Source organism: Buteo buteo, chromosome 21, assembly GCF_964188355.1.
Source record: "Buteo buteo chromosome 21, bButBut1.hap1.1, whole genome shotgun sequence".
NCBI lineage: Eukaryota > Metazoa > Chordata > Aves > Accipitriformes > Accipitridae > Buteo > Buteo buteo.
In genome coordinates, this window is record NC_134191.1 from 335,242 (window position 1) to 354,736 (window position 19,495).

The window sequence follows — 19,495 nt, forward strand, 5'->3', positions numbered from 1 at the left end:
TAGCAGTCATTCAGCTTAATTATATCTTCAGAACATAAAAGAAATGCACAATTTTACAAAGTTCTACAAATTTTTAAAATAGAGAATGCATTTATTACCTCTGTTATTGACAGGTTTCTATCACTTCTGATGAAGTCCTTGGATAACAGCCCTAAGACTATCACATAAGCTATTTGATTTAGAGCAACCTTTAGCAGGAAAGTTAGAATCAGCTAAAAAGGAAATTATTTGGTAAATTACCTGGTTTGTAGTTTCAGATTTTTGCCTGATGCATCTGCCAAGAGGTTGTTTTGTCCTTTAAAGCTGTTTGCACATCTGAGCTTCAAAGTTGCCCTTTTTCTGCTACAGACACACACAGTATCCAATAGAACTGTTGCTAAGTTCTCTTTGGATGGCTTGTGCCTCCGTACTTATACTGTACTGCCTCTGGACCCTTTATGCAAATAGCAGTGAGGTAATTTAGGTGATGCGTTGTTTTCTTTTTTTTTACTGATGTCAGAGATCTGCATTTTGGATGCATTTTAAAACTCTGATAGTTATTTGCTGACCTCCATATATCCGTGCTCGACTCCCAGAAATTGCTATTTTTCCATTCTCTAAAGAGATTATGTTGAATTTTATGTAACACAGCATAGAGAAAATGAGATTTTTCTCTGCTTAACAAAAAGAAGCTTGTGTATCCTCTATTAAGCAAGCACTGTGGAGTAAATGCAGAGAGGTAGGTAATTTATTAAGCTAAGGAAGAAAAGCAATGAAAAAAATATAGTGGATTATATTTAAATAAGTTTATACCATGGGTTCTTAGTCTGAATGACACTATACAGTTTTTGGCTCACAATTCCATATTTTCTTGGCATAGGCTTCTCTAAGCAGTACATTAGAATATGGGGTGCATAGCATTAGATGTTAAAACATAGTTACGTTACTGCTGTGTGCTTCAAAAAGCATTATGCTATTGTAACTAGGAATAGGACTCCCTCTCTTTAACCCATCTGTCTATTCAAGATATTCTTCCACACAGTACTACTAAAAACAGATCATGCAGGGGGCACAGATAAAGAGCTAGTGATTCTTTGATAATCTTAGTGATCCTGATGACAATACGTAGGACTAAAACTGGAGTACAGATTGCTCACAGTATTGAAGCAGTTCAGAATTCTTTTATTGTTACTACAAGGAATGTTTCAATCAAGTGAAGTCAATGTTTTTCTGCTTTCCTATTTACTACCAGTGTCATGAACACAAAACCACCTTTCTACGTCCTTCTCATCACTGCCATCAAAATGTTTAAGTTAAAATTTGTCTTCAGCAGTAAGTAGCAACAAAAACCAACAACCTGTCACCATGGCTTGAGAACACCTTTCTTGGTAGGACACTGGCATTTTAGCAGCTCTCTGCTGCAGTCTGAGACAGAATGCATTTTGGGGATACTCCTAAGAACACTGCACTTAAAAGTGGATCAATTACGCTTATAGGTAATGTGGATCCTCATGTGGCCTGTAAAATTTCCTTAAGACAAAATGCATTTTATGTCTGAACAGGTGATGGAAATACCATATAAAACTAAAAAGTGGTGAAGTCAATTGTTCTCTATCAACATGACTTATTACGCATCAGAATTTAACAAAAAATGGTCATCTTACAGACCTTTTTTTCCCCACCCCATTCAACTTGATATGATGGATCAGAAAATACACAAGAAGAATCTTGCTTTCAGTTCTTTGGGAAATGAAAGCTGGCTTCTTTGGGGTGACTTCAGTGGAATGCAGCTGTTACCTCAGTCTTATTCCATGAGATTGTGGACATCTCCTGAATTTTGTCTTAATATCTCAGGAAAAATGTATTAGTAACTGTGTACAGATGTGCTTTTTGATATTAATTACCCTGCTGTAATTTGAGAAGAGTTTTAGATGTCAGTGCACTTGTTCCAGATTTGCAGTGGGGACAGAGACTGGGGCTTACAGCATTATAGCTGCATTTGTAGCAGTTATATTTAAAATGGAATATATTTTCCTTCTTATTTGGATTTCTAAGGGAGTTTGAGACGTCATGCACCTTATGTGCAGAACACATCTATGGCTTTATAAAGATGTTGTCTTTGCCAATCTAAGACCACGTCAATATTGTTTTTCTGAGCAGGCATCAGAACCAAAGATTAATTAAATTCAAAGATCAACAGGCAATTTACTATAGCAGGCCAGTAAACAATGACTGGGCAACTAATAGTCCCTCATCCAAAGCAAAGATCCCTGTAAAGACAGTTCCTGTGTATTTTTAGTTTTAAGCAATGCACTAGGACTTCCCAGGAATCTAAAGAATGCTGGAGAGTGTTTTAAATGCCTTCATTAATACCAGAGTTGCTTGTTTAACAAAGCGATAGCTATCTGTAGCTTAGCCCCAGATCTGCTCAAACAAAATGCCTAATCCAAAGTCCATGAAATCAGCCAGATTTCTCCTTTAAGTGGGGTTAGCCTTAGAACTTGTCTGTCTCTGACTTGAAATGATCCACATATTGAATTGAATTTTAAAAAATCCTCTCACACTTTGAAGCATGGCTCTTTGAAAACATAGATGGGAAAAGAGAAGGTTAAACAGCTGAAACACTTTCACATATACAAAATCATATAAGCAAATTAACTCAAGGAACAGCTAAGAATTTGATATTAAAAATAGCCTCGCATCTGAATGTATTTCATCTTAGCACTGAGTGAATGAGTCACATTTCACTTGTGATACAGCAGTTGCCATACTGAATTTCTCAGCTACCTAGAAATGATAGGATAGACTTATGCTTTGGAACTTTGTATGACTGCAATTTAATAAATCTGCATTTGCCACGTATCTCCAATGTGAAAATCCTCATAATATGTAATTATGAGCTGGAACTAATTCTTAGCAGGTAGTTCTCCCTCCAGTCTGACATTAATCTGGACAGCATAGAAGGCTTGCATGTGTAGCTCAAGTTTAGATAAAGCAGGAACTGCTCCATGCAGAAGCCTCTTACTGAGTCTTGTAATGCATATGCAGTAATGGCCAGATGCATGAGACTGTGCAGTCAATGCCCTGTCTGTCACCTAACCCTTGGTTATTTTCTTTTTTGAGACTCTCCAACCATCACAAACCAGACTGTGCCCCCTGATTTCTCTAGACAAGCCAACGGGTCGTCTTCTTCATTACGCTATTTCTAGCATAGTCAAATACTAATGCCATAGATTTGGGAACTGCTATTGCATCAGTCACAATGAACCTCATAAGGAATTACATTTACTTCACACTAGCTGCTTGGCATTTCCTGGGTGCAGTAACTCTTTAAGATCTCTTATGGTATGACACCTGAGTTTAAAAAATTAATGTATTGACCTATAAATTAAAGTGGGCATTGATGGAATGGGAACTGCATTTTTAAACCTGTCTTTAGGAAAGTGAAACAGAACACTGAAGTTATTAAGTAGTCTGTTGCTGGCTCCCTACAATGCTTTCTTCATAAGCTGCTGAAGCCAAGCATGCCTTCTAAATTAAAAAAAAAAGGATGTTTTCATCATGTGGTTGAAGGCTTCAGTAATACTGAATAGCTTCTTAATCTTACTTCGTTACATTTTTTTCTTCAGTTAATCACATTTTCTCTATTCTTTTTAACATAAAATATTTGGAGCACATTAAGCATTGTGACTACTATCTGTCACATAGAGTTTATCTCTTCCGCAAGGCACAAAGTGTGTGAAGTGAATTGGCTTGTTCCGGCAGGATTTTTTTAAAATTAAATTGCATGGATAGCTAAATTGCTATCTATGTATTGTGAAGAAGCAAGGTTAAAAATTGGTCTTGCCCTTGAAGCACAAGGTGGGGTTTGTACTGATTGTTATTTTCCAGTGGAGTTTATCCACAAATCTTGAGCCAATCCCTTAATACCAATGGGAAGTTCTCTTACCTGCAGAGACCATCAGGCAGCTGGGAGCAGTCAGGAAGTTCTGGAGTCAGCAGATCTGAGCAGTCTTCTTAATGCATATGTTTGGGGCATTGGTTCCTCAACAGCCCTGCTAGGAAGCTGGTCTCAAAAGTCAGTGGATTTATTTTTTTTCAGCTAAAACATACTTACAAAGCATTTAAGTTTTGAAAAAGCATCTTCTGACAGAAACTTGTTTCTGTGGTACATCCCCAGTCAGCTCTTGTGGATGGGACGTTCTTATTAAACCATCAGCTCCAGCCCTCTAAATCACAAATAGAGGAGTAGATTTGCCAGACAGGCAATACCTTCAGTCCCCAAATCTCTGTACTTACAGTTACCAATACCCCCATCCCAGGCACAGCTAGCGTTAGACTCTGGTCAAAATGTTGTCCAGGTATCATCCTGTTCAATTTAGCATTCACATTTAGTCAGAGAGGCATGAGGTGACTTGATTACTGCGTTTATGTCCTTACACATGGAGAAGATAACAGCAGGGTGTTTTCTGTCTTTATGCTGGTAAAAGCATAAGAAGGATGTTGCTTGGAGATTTAGAAATGAAATTAATTTTCTTTTGGCAGGACTAATGTTTTACTAAGACATTTGAGGAAAAACCTTTAGGGTGAGAAGAGTGTTTTCCTCTGAGAATGCCAGAATCTTGGTGGCAGTGGACAGAGATTCTGCTCTGTGGGCCAGGATTATCAGGGCATCTGAGCAACAAATTCTTTGTCTTCATAGGAGTACTGAGATCAGTGTTTCCCCAGCATATAGCAGTCTGAGTTCTGGGAACAGAAATACTTTAGTCGAACAATTTTTTAAAAATCTGATTTAAAGTACCTGGGTGAAACTTGATTAGATTAGGTTTAGCTAAGGATCCTTTATGTTCCTCTGCCAGTAGGAACTGCCCAGCAATGAACATCTACGTTCTAAGACTGCAATGTAGTTTTCATAATAAGTGTGCTTAGAAACAGAAATATTACAAAGAGAGTACTGGAATGAGTACAAAGAGTGTCTTAGGCCTACATGCCTGGCTACAGCAGCAGTGTCATTTCAGATTTACAAATGAGGAATAGGGCATCTCCACAGAAGTTGTGGGGTTTTTTTTTTGTTTGTTTGTTTGGTTTTTTTTTGTCTGGGCAGACTTCTGGACCTCTGGCACCTGGTCAGAACAGGAGTAGTAGCTCCTAATTGGCTTCTAGACATTGTAGATGAATTCCTGGTTACTGGTGCAGGTGTTCTACATGGCATAAAAATGCATGCAAATCTCTCATTCCAGCAGATAGGGGCTAGGAATTCCTTTTCTCTGAGGAATACCCTCTATGCCAGGATGAACAGGAGTACCATCCAATGCTAGGTCAGAAATCCTACACTGTTTCCTACACTGTTCAGGGACTCCTTTGCCCTAGAAGACAGCTCAAAGGGAAGGCTTTCTAAGCGTTTTAGATCCAAAAGTCAGGCTCAGTAGAATTCTACAGGGTGAAATTTGGCATGTATTCTCACTCATTTTATAATCATAGTTTCTTAAAACAAGTTCCCTTATCTGTTGACAGAAACTGAATGTCAAAAATTATTCATGGAAGCACATGAAGAGAGGTCAGCCTGTTTTCATTCTAATTAAAATCTGCTTCTTGACATCTTTGAGCTGAGGACTCCCTTTAGAGAACAGGGATGAAATCCTGTGTTACAACTACATCCCCAGGCAAAGCTTCTCAGTAGGTGCAAAATTATATCCACAGTGCAATGGCCAGGACTTCCAGCTAAGCATCTGGCCCTTCACTCAGACTTTTTTTTTTTTTTTACTTATTTTGGACTCATTTAGTAGAGCTTTAATGCTTTGTTTGAAGGAAGAAAGTTAAATTCAAGCACCTCAAAGGGTCTTTTGTTTCATGAACAATGTCCTTTTCCTATTTCACAGCTGGAAAACTGTCTCTTTTTAATATGCTGTCTTTATTTTTAGAATTCTCTTTGGCTTTTTTGGGCCAAATTTTTTCTGTTTCATTTTCCCCACAGGTGATTTTTCTATTTAAAAGTTTTCTGGAGGTTTATTTTATAAGTGTAATGTCCTTTCTTCCCACTCACTGCAGTTACTCATGACACCGTGAGCTGAATTAATGGGTTGGAGGGAGAGTTTCTTTTCTCAAATTCCAGACCCATCTTCCAAGCTGTACTTTTTTGTCTGTCACAAATCCACTGACAACCCCAAACTTGCCCAGAGCTTTTGTCAGCACAGGGTTTGGCTCCCAGTAAGCATGTATGTCTGTAGTTCGTTCTAGAATTGCACAGAGATGCCCAACTATCACATTTCACACCTAAATACAGCATTTCAGCACCACAGTGATCCTCAACCCCTTTGTCAAACTGCTGTCTTTTATCACAGGTGCTTCAAGTCCCCTGAGCTTCTGTATCAACTCTGTTGATGAAGTTCCTTATTTTTCTTTTAAACACTCTCAAGGGCACACCAGCTTCTGAAAGGGCTTCTAAGTGTGGGAACTGAGAGACAGACAACTCCTTCAAACCCAGAGTCAGACACTTATGTGTGACCTGTGAGGGTCGAGGTTTGTGTTCCGCTTCTCTCCAACCTGCTTGTTGCTTGGCTTGCTGGCTCAGCTCACTCCCTTCCTGTGTGCAGGAGCCTAGGTCCTCTACTTGTGCTGAGTACTTGCCCAGCTCAATGTCAGTGTTCGTAACAGTTGAGCCTTAGCATTAGGTCTGTCACTGGGCACACAATTATCAGTCCCTAAAAAGATCTTGAAGGCGAATAAGGAGAAAATCTGCTCCTAACCCAAGTCTGATCTCTGTTTTAAAGAATATAAACACTCATGTTTTGTGCAATCAGTCAACTATGATAGCTTGGAGGTAGGCAGAAAGTTTTCCTTGGCAGATATTTTATTTTTGTATCTTCCTTGGGACACCTTGCTCTGGTCACTGTCAGAGATGGGTAACTGAAGTACATTGGTCTTCATTAGTATAGTCATCCTTCTAAGAATCCTGAAATGTAGTAGTTGTTATGGAAACTGTTCTTCTTTTCTTCAACTATAGGATAAAAAAATATTGTTGTGTGAAATTCATGTGCTGCCTGCCATTTCATTTGTTACCAGTTTCACTGAGAGTTGCTGAATGTTTAAGTGGTTTGCCTTTGGTCACAGAGCTGTAGTGGCAAAGTCAAGAAGTGAGACCAGAATCCATTCACTTCTTCCATTCACTTAGCATTCCCTTATTAAAACAGCTTGGGTTTTGGTAGTACATCACAAGACACACATTTTTCTCATTTAAAAGGTTGCACACATGACATTACTTTTTTGTGCAAGGCTGGGAGAAATATCTCCACTGGTTACTTAAAGCATCCCATTAATTTTTATTAAGTGTACACTGTCACTGGGACTGTAGTTTCTAGCTTCTTATCTCTTTAAAAAATTTTATCCTCTTGGTTATTTACTGAATTGTGTTTCTTGCAATGACTGCAAACCTAAGCTGTTCTGTCTGAACCTCTTCTTGTTAACAGTGTTGTAAATCAAGAGTGACTTGTTTGCTAACAGAAATGAGAGGTAAATCAGCTCTTTTGTTTTCTCTGGAAAATCTAAAAGCACAGGTTATTTAAATCACTCCTCCCAGTTTGTTCCTTGAATTGAACTAATCAGGGAGAAAATTATGGAGATGGGTATCAGTAATAGGTGGACAATTGTCTCCCTTCCTCTGTGATCTTTTCTAAAATGCAGCTTCTCATGCATCAGAATATGTAAATAGTTTGCCCTGCAGGAGGATGTACTCTGTTTTTGTGAGAGGTATAATTCCTGCTTCTCTTCATCTTGATTTTAATAACATCAGAATGCCAGAGTGAGTACAGCCACAATGATCTATATGGTCCCTATTATTAGACCAATAGTATAGTTTTACGAGGCAGGCAAGCTTTCAGGAATACAGACCTTTCCTATAGCTGAGGAAAGGCATTTCTATCTGAAAGTTTGTCTTTCTTCTTAGGACTGAAAAAGGACTTATGATCCCCCCAAATTGTCAGCTTTTCCCAGTGATAGAAGTCACTATAATAAAAGGTATTATACCTAACCTACAAATCTTGTATTAAATATTAATCATTGCTGGAGGCAGGGTTCCAAACAAGTTGTATCTACCTAGTCCTCAAAAATCCTTTGTTAAGTAAACGGGCCTAGATAGTATTCAGTGGATTTAATGATATGTGGACTGAGTTTTAGAAATGCAGCCCGCTGTAGTCATAGCCACCATTAGCATAAGGGAGCCCCTTTGTAGCAGACATACCCAATTAGAGGAGCTTCATGATAGTCAGCAGCCCAGCACGTCACAGCCCAGTTGGCTTTGTTGCGACTCATCAAAGAACACCACCATTGAGGAATGATAACAGATTCTCCATTCATTTTCAGTAACTGGGAATATAAAATCTAGGAGGGGAAATGAAGGCGACCCCTCTACCATGTTCTCTGTTCCAGCACCAAGCCCCAGCCATGATGCTTCTGCTGTTGCTTAGTGCAGGCACCAGGCGGTATGAAATACTTGTTTCTGATCTGAGCTCTGAAGCCTTTTGGGGGTAGCTGCTAGTTAGAGCCAGGTGAATGAATTGGTCTAGAGAATCTGGTGAAATCATTGAAGCTCTGCGGGCTAATGCTGAATGTCACTTGAAGTGTGACCTGAAAATGGTGAGAAACAACAGTAAAGGGCCTCTTTTGAAGGCTCTGTAACTTTAAATTGACAACCCTCCTTCTCAAAAATTCCAGAAACGGCAAAACATTCTGCTCTAACTGTAAGCCCCAGAGTTTTATAGTTTTGCAAACACAGAAGTGTTGAAGCTTAATCTTCTGAATTCCTTGAAACTAATAGAAAATCCTTTGAGGAAACTTAATATAGGGAGAGATTAGGTCTTCTGTTTTAAGTAATGAATAGGACGAGTATTGAATGAGATGAGAACATTAATTTCTGTGCAGGGAAGCTCTTAATAGAATTACTGAATAAATTCCACGTGGAACACATGCAGCTTCTCTCACTGATTTAAATCCATAAAGGCCAGGGAAGGCTATTATATTAGAGGGAAGGGGGAGTATCCCACACAGCATTAAAACTGCTGCCAAAAGGAGTATAAATAACATGTTGCTTATATCAGCTAAATTGTTTTATAGTTTCATGAGGAAGCAAAACCAAAGCATTATGACATTAATCCCACATACTGGTTTACTGACAGACTTTTCAATATTAAACAGCATATTATGGAGTCAGAACTTGACAGGCTTAATTGTATACTTAAGAGTCAGACTAACTCACAGTTTGTTCCTTCTGGGATGGTGGCAGTTTGGAATTAAAGATCTCAATGGATTCACTGTAATGTTTCTTTATTTTGTAATTATCTCTGCAATGTTTATGCAGGGTCATTTCTATAGTTTTCTAGTCAAAAGAACCCTGTGATTTGGGAAGAAAGTGGCCATCTTCAGGAAAAGTATCACTGTGCCCTGTCTCTTTTTTTCAGGCACAGTCCAGGATCTTTCAAACCAAATAATGTCACTTAATGAAACAAGCAAGACCCTATGCCTCCAGGCACCAAAAAAACCCAGCTGCCCAGCCTGTTGTTTTTTCACAGCTGCTGATGACAGCACTCAAGAGATTCTTGTTCACTTCCAACAGGGAATTAGTCATTGGACAAAGCAAATTTACAGCTTGGTATACCTTGCCAAAATACTGTTTTTAAGCTGGGGTGAGTTTCATGATGTAGCAAGAAGAGATTAAGGGAAATTTGATTTGGTATGATAGAAATGGTGGACATCCAGCTTCCTTTTAAGAAGTAAGTCTGATTCACACTGTCAAGTAACTTGCGAAGTCAGTTGGATGTTTGTAAATAGGAGGTCACTACTTCCCATAGCAATTAAGAGTAACACGCTAATTTGTTTCCTCTATGCTGTTCCTTTACACTTGCTGCTAACATATTCTGATTATCAAAGAGAAGCCATAACTGGGTGTGAAAGGGAGCAAATTTGTGAGCCAGAGAAGAGTTGATAATAGATTTAGTGTTTGGCGCAAAGTGTTTGGAAATGCTGATTTGGATTTTAAAGTCACCAATCCTCAGCTTGCAGCTAGTTCTCCTGTCAAGTTCGCTGGGAGCAAACAGCACAGAGCATATTTGAAAATCGCACCTGCCAGTCCCTGCTTGTTCAGGTGTCAAAGATATAAGGCTCAGAAGCTCCTGAAGGCTTGACATACAAATGCATGCCCAGTGGTTAGAGATCAGAGATGGCAGTAGGAGCACAAATAAGAAAATGGAGTAAAAGCAGAATGAAAAGTTCCAGAACTGGCCCTTGTGTCTGACTGTAGAGCATCTTCCTCTTGAAATTCAGACATTTCTATAACAGCTTTTAAAATTAAAGCATTTTATTTCTTATTGTTGCTTTCAGTTGCTGTGAAAGACAGCTGTTCATTTGTATAAATTATTCAGTAAAGTGACCCCAAGCCTTGCTTTAAGGATGCAGTGCAAATGTGATTTGCCTTCAAGTTGTCTATGTTGGTCTGATAAGAAAGGGAGACAGGGCCAGTGGCAGGACCACATCAGCAAAGCAGCTGCATTTATGCCTACCTATACACAACACCCAAGAGCAGCTATTCTTAATGGAGGTGCAACCTGGAATCAGATGTAGAGAGGAATTTTGAACAGGGATGTGGTGTTACTAAAGTTAATTTTGGGTACCAGCCATATCAGCTGATAAGGTTGAAATTGATAACCGTTAGTTCAAGTATTGCTCCCTTCCCCTCTCTTGTTTCTGTGTGCCTGTGAGTATGCATATGCATTATGTGTGTGTTTTTTACTAATGAACTGTTCCTGACTTTTTTCTAGTGGCTTTATTGTTCTTAATAGTTCCTAAGTTATTGGGTCTGCTCATTTTGTGAGGGCTTAAATTTTCTCACCATGTGTTATTCTTCCTGCAGTAAGATTAGTAATTTTATCTTTTAGGCTACTGGTTTTTAAGAGTCCTGTAGCACAGCAACAGTGAAGATCAGAATCTCGTTATGGTAAGTACTATGCAGAAGTAAAACTGAAACTGTCCATGCCAAGAGAGTTAGAATGAACTGTAGGTGTATATACACACACCTACATGTGCACCTACATATGTGTATATACATACACCAACATATACCTACACCTACCATACGTATGTACATACACCTGTAGGTGTATGAAGTGATTGAGCAAGTGAGAGGATGGAGTAATCATGTCAGTTATGTTGGGCATATAAATATGATATTTCAAGAGTTTTGGCAGCTGTAGATAATCATCAAGCTAATCAGGGCTGGGTTACAGTTCATTTGTAAGCTTTGCTGCAGTGTTTCAAAAGGACTTGGAAGAAAGATGACAGTCATTTTATCCTGGCAAGGATTTTTTCCCCTTTGTAAGGACGGGCTTATAAGAAAGCTAGTCACTTGGCATTACCAGCAGGATGAAGACAACTGGAGTTTTTCCTCTCTGATTACAGCATGGACCATTTATGGGAAGGTCTTAACAAAAAACAGTGATACAGTTTACAGTTTCTGGTACTGTACATTAGTGCCACTGTGTCTGCGAAGCATGTGGCAAAGAGAATTGTTAGGGGCTTTTTATTTCTATCACTTGCACCCATCACTGATGGCACCAGTGAAACTGGAAACTGTTACTTAAAATCCAAGCTTTCAGTGCATCAAAGGTATGGATTAGTGGCTAGAAATCAACTGGGAAATGCTACAGCTTGTACTTGGCTAACCAGAGAAGCCACCAGAGGTATAATACAGTGCCGAGATGTGCACATTGTGTAGAGCACAATAGGTCAGCAAGTCCATTCTTTGGAGGACTGAGTGAATTGCCTGTTTAATATGAGGGAAGTTCACAGAGTACTCAGTTTAGAACTGTTCCCCTGCCCATCATTCATAGTCATTTACATGAAGCTTGATGCACAACAGAGACTTGGGGTGAGAGGAAGAAGATCCCACAACCACTTGTTCAAGTAAGATGATTTTCATATTGTACTACTAGCTACATAATGACAAAGATCTTTATGTAATTTGCATCTTTATAACTTTCATAGTCTTGTAATAACAATAGACTTCTCCACTGGTGCTTAATGGGTTTGTTTACAAACAAATAACATGAAGTGAGAACCAGTGGGTATTCAGCTGCCATTATAACTAAAGCTGTTCTATAGGCCAAATATTGGACGTCATCCTTTATGGGACAATAAAGGCATGTACATGACTGGTGAGGTATATGCTGAGACCAGGACTAATATTGGCTTTTAGAAATGGCTTCTGTGATCTTCTTGTGGCTTCCTCTTCACATCTGCCCAGCTGGCACACTCTCTGCATCCCAAGGGAAGGTGAGTGAATGAACATGTAGCACTGGAGTAAAAGTTCCTTGAGTCATTTGATACCTGCTTCTGCTGAGAATACTGTGAGGCACAAAGTCTATATGCTTCTCAAGTCTTCTGTCACTGCCTTCCCCCCAGGCCTTTTCAGCTGAGCCTGAATATGAACGAAGATACATTTAAAAGCAGTCAGAGAATGGTTTGCAGATGCAACCTACAGCAGCTGGTGTATTTTTGTAAGCACCAAGCTGGGAGCCCACATGGTCATTTGGTTAGAATGGAGTCTGAGAATTGGGACAGCTGTATTCTATTTCTGTCTCTCCCATTGAATTGCTCTGTGACTCTTAGTGGTGCATTAAGGCAGAAATCCAACTGTAGTTAAAATCAGAGTCAGACTTTTCATAGATGGTAACTGAAATTAGGTAGACCCTTAAATACCTGAGTTTTGTGTTCCCTGTCCACAAATAAGTGATAGTGATACAATACAGTGACTTTTGATGCTTGTGACATGCTTTGAAGGTCTTGGATCATGACAAGAGAAATCAAAAGTGTTGTTAATAGTTGGGGTTTTTTTTAAGAAGCAAGTAGAATTCACCAAGCCCGGTGGGCCTGGTGCGCAAATATAAGTCAAGAAAATGGTAAATAGAAAAGTTGTGTTTGATTGGACGCCAGTGAAGCTTTGGTGTGACTGTGATACCAACGCTTTTCTTGGCCCATAAACAACAATGTAACATCCTGTTAAATGAGCAATTTCACAGGATTCTTTCTACAAACCACTGATGACTTTGATAAACAGTTTTCTCCTCCGGATTTCTTTCTTTCCTTGTCTATAGCTGCTATCAGATTTGAAATGTTCTACATTGGCACCTAAATGGTATTATGGAATTCGAGAATGCACTCCTGGAATGGCTGGTGATTGTCTTCATATTCGTGAATGTAGAGATAGCTGTAATGCGTCAGTGATTTTCAATTTGTGGTATGAGACAATGCAGGGTTTAGAATGAATTCAAAGGGATGAGTAAAAAGTCATTAATAAAAGCAATTCTTTTGTTAAATTTGCTCTGTGATGATCTATAGGTCAGCTAGAAAATGCTTATAGATCTAGAAACTATAAAAAAGTAAAGCAACTAGAAAAAGTAAAAAAATATTCTTAGAAGTCCTTTTTAGACCTGCATTTCCATTACTCTGATTCAGAGGCCATCATGGAAGATGCGGATTTAAAACTTTCATAACATTACGTTTTTGTAGCTATTATTCAAAAATGTGACCCAACATTTGACATTTGAAATGGCTCATCAAGAACAAGAAACTGACAGAGTGTTTTTAAAATACTTTCTGGAAGATCTCAGCAATGATCTGTGATTATTGCTGAGCCTCTGCTGTTTGTGTTGAGTAAGCGAAGCTCAAGTCTTATGGCATGGAGAAATTATGGAAATGCCAAGGATTGCCTGATAAACAGGTAGTACCATTGATCACTAAGTGTACTTCGTAAACATAGTACCTTTGTCATTTGAATAACAAATGATCTCTAAGCCAACACCAGAGTAAATCTTATTGACCTTTTACAACTACTTGTGCTTTTATTGAAAAACAGTAACTCCATCTTCATTAGAATCACTTTCAGTTCTGTACGGGGCCAGGTACTGAGCAAAGTAGTTGTGTAAACACATATTTGCATGGGAAGAAAGAAAGCAAGCTTGTAGTGGTTTTCTTTACTTGAAGGTACATAGCATTGGTCAATACAGCCTGTAATGGAGAACTGAAAAACACTGCTAAATTGGTACGAAATTAATGGTACCCACGTCTGAGTATTACATAGTTCAGCCGGAACTGGTTTATATTAAGTATTTCACATTTCCAGCTGAAGTTTGCTTCTATCGATGGTGGTTCAGCTGCTTTTTAACACGGTGCTGTGAAAATAATTTGGAGACTTCAACCCAGCACACTGCCCTGGCCTTAGTCACATATGCCTTTGTCACCTCTCTGACAGACAGGAGTAACTCTGATCTAGCGAAGCATGAGATGTTTACAGAATTCTGCAGAATAAAGAGTTCTGTACATCCCTCATCATTCTGCCTATGAGCACATCACCCCAGGTTCAGGGTCCAGGTTTACCAATAGTAAAAAGGTTGTCTAAGGCTCCTGGGTAAAGACTGGTATAAGACCTTGTGTAGATTTAAGAACAGAGATGATCTTGCAGAGAGCTGCTTAAAGGCATTTACACTTTGCATTTCTGTTTCCTATCTGTAATGTGAGATAGGTGCCTAACTTAGAAAAATATTGCGTGCAGGACTCCCAAGAAAAAGTTGAATTCTCCACTTAAACTGCTAGACACCCTGTGTTGATGACAGACAATGTGGATTTTGCCTTCCAGAAGCAAAACTGAACATCCATCTTATTGGGGGCTAGACCCTGTCAACTGCTGTTACCCCAGAGAGTAGAATTTAACTTGGTCTTAAATAGGGAGTTTCATACAGCATATATGTAAAATGACATCAAGTCAAGAGAGGAGAGTCTTGCAGTTGCCACCTTCTGAGCACTTGGACATAGCAGACTGCTTAGTACTTGTGTGAACTCCATCCCAGCCAGACCCAGTACAGCAGTAGATACAGAGGACTGTATCTACAGAACTATTGGTAAAACTGGCTTTGAGTTAGCAAATCCTTTTCCTGGCCTGTATAAAGCAGCCAGTTTTGCCAGTCAAGCCAGGTGCAATGTACTCATTCTATAGCAGACTAAAATTGCAAGGTTATTAAGTCCTTTTACCTTCTGGTAGCGGCAGACCACTTAATTACAAAGTCAGTGATGTGTAGTAGTAGAGAGTTTGGGGACCTCAAAGTAAAGCAGTATCTGATTACACAATAAATCATGGCTTGTTTGGACCTTCCTAGTATAATAATTTAGTTGTCTGCAGGACTACAACAGTTTTGTTACCACTAAGTTCTGATGTTTAGAGTTCTCAGCTGCCCGGCAAATTGACAACATAAAGAAATACAACAAATTAATGACCATGAATTGACAGGTATGTGATGAAATTTTCAAAGGTTTATCTTTCCCATTTAGACACAAATGAAGTAGCCAGGTTTGCTGAAGTAGTCATTGTCTTGGGCACTTTTGTCTTTTGAAGGTCTGACAATACGTGTAACAGTGGCAGCCTCTAGGTGCCAGGTATGTCTGACAGCTGTCCCCTCTTTCTGGGTGTGAGAATGAAAGCAGAGCCCTACTATAGCATGTGAACCAACTTCAGCCCTTGAAGTAGTACAGATCTAGAATAAGTCTGTGATTTTAGCAGAATTTAGGTGCTATCTACTGGAAACCCAAGTGAAAAGATCAAGTTATATGAGCGATATTGTATCATCTTACTTGATATCGCTAGAGGTTGCTAAAGGTCTTTGGTTATTTAATGTTTTTCTGCTTCAGAAAACATGTTAATGTTCATGATCACATCCATGCTTCAAAGGCACGGAGATAAACAAATGACTCATGAAGTGAATGCCTATTATTTTTGTTGCAATATGGGGCAAAAAAAAAATCTAAAGTTGATGTCTAGTCTCAAAAGTTTTTTGTAGTGATGCTAAAAAAGAACAGTTTGTAAATCTTAGAAGACTCTGGAAAAAGTTTCCTCACAAAGAAATCTCATTTAAGCATGTTCAGTGGATGCTACAGCAGTTGGTAAATCCTCTATTTTAAATTGGCACCAGCAATGTTTGATAGCCCAGCGGAATGAAATTTCTCCCTGTCCATACTCCCTTGATTTCAGGTTCAAGACTGAACTAGGGCTGGGGTTCAGGCAATAATTTCAATGGAGTTATATCATCGATGAATTTACTTAATTTTTAAAAAAATTAAGATAAAGATTAAATAGCATGAGGCTAGAAGTCTAGGGTTTGGGGGTGTTTTTTGCTTCTGAATAGGAAATAGTTTATTATTTGTTCCTGGTCCAGCCTGGGGTAAATTTTCTATCTGGTAGACAACAGCAACTCCTCTGTTCGGTGGCATTTCTTTCCAGGATTTGGTCTGTAGCAGCTGAGGCAGGCTGACAGAGCTAATGAGGTACTTTTCAGAGAATTGTACTTGCCAGTGCTGCTATGCTATTCAGAGCCCAGTGAAGCAAATGGGACCTATATCCATTATATCATCTTTAGCTGGTATAAATTAATATTGTCCCTGTATTATTAAATTTTCAGCATCCAGATGATGCTGAAAATTCTCCATCCAGATGTGCTTTTCATTCTTGGGGAGCTGTTCTGGGGTTTTTTTGTTTTGTTTTGTTTTAATCTCTTCTAAGCAAGACAAGCCACAGGTTGTAACAGGTCTGAGTTGGCATTGATCCAAATGTTTCAGCTGCTCCTGTGGGTCTGGTATCAGTCAATATCAGAAAGAGCAGTAAAATAATGTGAGATTGTGAGAGCTGCAATAAAAGAGAAGTTGAGTAATTACCTTTCGGGCTGTATTAGAAATGAAATGCTTGATCCCAAATTGAACATCACAAGATACAGCTGTGCTTTTTTGAGTACCATCATAGCTCCTCCCAACCATGACTCCCCCCTTTCTCTGCCTTTCTTTGCATACTGCCTCCTGCTTCCTTTTTGCCTCCTCTCTCCTTACATTCCAGCTCTGAAGTCGAACTCTGGCTGCAGAAGACAACACTAGCCAGCCATCTATCAATAAGCTACCTAAATGATCACAGTAGTCAGATTCCAATTTCAATTTTCTGTTAGAGCTCTAGAAGCATTTCTTTGTTCAGGGAAAGAGCAACATAGTGAGAAATGTTTTGTTTTGAGGAATCAGATTAAATAAAACTAAACTTTTGATTGAAGTTGCAGAAAAACTGAAATCTAGAGTAAGAAAATTTAGGAGTGATGAAAGAACAGCTCAGAAAACACCACGGAATCCCTCAGTGTCAGCTGTAAGACCTGACTGTACTGACATTGCAAGGAAATTATCAGCTTCTGGTTTGTATCTGATTCTCAGACTTAAGTCACTCAAGGCACTCCTTTAGGTGTCTCAGAAGTGTTCAAATGGAGACAAAAAGTGCAAGAAAAGCTTGAAAATGCAGAAACATGAAGTGTCTGTCTGACAGTTGCTGGCAGAGGCTGCGTAGCATGTATACTGAGTTAGCTGCATTTTTCTCTTTTAGAAGTAAATACTGGGAATAACCAGTGTTAGAAGTTAGGTTTAATATCTTTCAGCAGTGTTTCTTGGGCTGATTCCTCTCCTTGTCACACTCGCTCTAGAGCATCAGGAGAGACACTGGTGCCACATTGATACAAAATAGTTCAGTAGTCAAATCAGACCCTGTTTGGAGGCACGCAGAGCCTCATTTAGCAGTCCTGCATCAGGACTTATGCAGGAAGTGCTGGTTCTGCCCAGTCTAAGGTCAGGATCAGACCCATAAGTTAATTGAAACAAAATTATACCTGTTAATGATGCTGCTATTTATCCAGCGTCATCCAGCAAAGTCCCTTTGCCTGTACTACTCTGTTGCAACAAAATAAGAGTAACATGTTTTATTCAAATATATGGTTTACTTTCAACTCAAGCTTAAGGGTTAATTTCCTGCCTGTAGAATATAGCGGTTGCTTATCTGAAATCTGGTAGAACTAGAAAATACTCACTTCTAATATCCTGTGAGCATTTGTATGAAGTGAGTAATTGCTACAAGTCATTAATCAGCCCAGGAAGGATCCTTGTGCTAGTTAGTTTTGCTTTCCCCATGGCCATAATTTCCTCCTGATTGCCTGACAATTTGGGTTCTCTGGAGTTTCAGCAGCAACAAGACAGACTTACATAGGAAACTTAGATGTTGCAAAGCAAAACAGTACCCGGCAGGATTTACTGCTTTTACAAACAATGACTCAACAGCCTACCTTCCAGTCTCTCATCTGAGTGCTTTAGGAGGAACATGTAAACAGATACCTGACATTTCCCTGTTTGCTGCTTCCACCAGATGAGAGTAATTCTCTACCTTTCCCTCTGCTCTGATCATTGCAGGCCAAGTGAGTGGCCTGCCTGTACTTCAACAAGCTGAAAAGGACCATATGGAGCCTGGTTTTACTCCTTGAGGACTTGCTTTTATCAACCTCCTCTTGAGCTGTGAAGGAGAGAGAATCACCAGATAGGTCAACCTTGATCCTGGTTTCAGTGGGCATCACAGTAATTCCTCAGTGAAGGAGAAAACTAAGGCAAACAGCACAAGCATCAAAGGGTGGCCATACTTGCACCTTGAATAGCTTCCTGGCTGTAAAAACATAGTAACTGAGCAGGCTGATAAGGGGACACACAGATCTACAATGTGAAAATGAAACCATGCAAAGGTTATTCTCACAAATTATTCACTTTATAAGAAAGGCCTGGTTCTAATTCAGTTGAAACAGGAGCATGCAGAATGGCCAGCAGGTCAAAATCATCAGGCAAGACCATTAAGCAGGCATTAAAAACTAATTATTAGGTTCATCCAAATAGTAATAATTAAATTTGAATCAATCTGTGAGCAATTAATAAAACGCAAAATAAGTAAAATGGCAGTTAAATGTGAATTTAGCCACACATTACCATTTAAAACATGTTCCTCAAATTACTGTTAAAAGGACATCCAACCATGCTACATTCTTAATGATTATGTGCAATGTCACATGGTTCTTGTTACCAACCAAAGGGATTTAGCAATCCTGAATGTTAAGCTGTAATGCAACTCCTATCTGGCAGAACAGAGTCAAATTGCACCTCCATTCATGCAGGCTCAACCTGAGATGTGTGAATGTGTATTTAATATTTGATCATTGAGCACTTGGCACAACATACCACTTAAAAAGTTCTACCAAAATAAATATATTTAGCATAGTTTTGGGAATACTAAGGCACTTTGCTATGATTTACAGTCTATAATTTAAAAATACTTCCCAAACATGTAACCATACATGAAAGCTAAGGAGTGATAGGCCCATTAGAATTTCACAGGGATGTGATTGTAGAGTAAGGGTTAGACTTTCAGTACCAATGAAAATAGCTGAATTACTTCTTGGCTTTGTGCTGATGTGGGAGAAGAGTGCACAGATGACTACAAAGCAGCTCTGCTGGAGAGGCAGTAACTTTTGGGGAAAGGTAGCAAACAGGTAGACAACAGTAACCTCCTAACGTCTGTATGCATCACATCCACTCAAGCTGAAAGGGTATTTTTCCATTACCTAAATATAAATAAATAAACCTG

The 19,495-nt window shown here is 39.1% G+C and overlaps 1 protein-coding gene across 1 annotated transcript in view; it reads left to right on the forward strand.

Moving 5' to 3' along the window:
• Positions 1–19,495, forward strand: part of TMCC1 (transmembrane and coiled-coil domain family 1) — a 185,925-nt gene that overhangs the window by 986 nt on the left and 165,444 nt on the right. Inside the window, exon 2 of the mRNA XM_075053004.1 lies at positions 10,905–10,963. The gene's annotated coding sequence lies outside the window, so the exon portion shown is untranslated. The remainder of the gene's footprint in view (positions 1–10,904; positions 10,964–19,495) is intronic.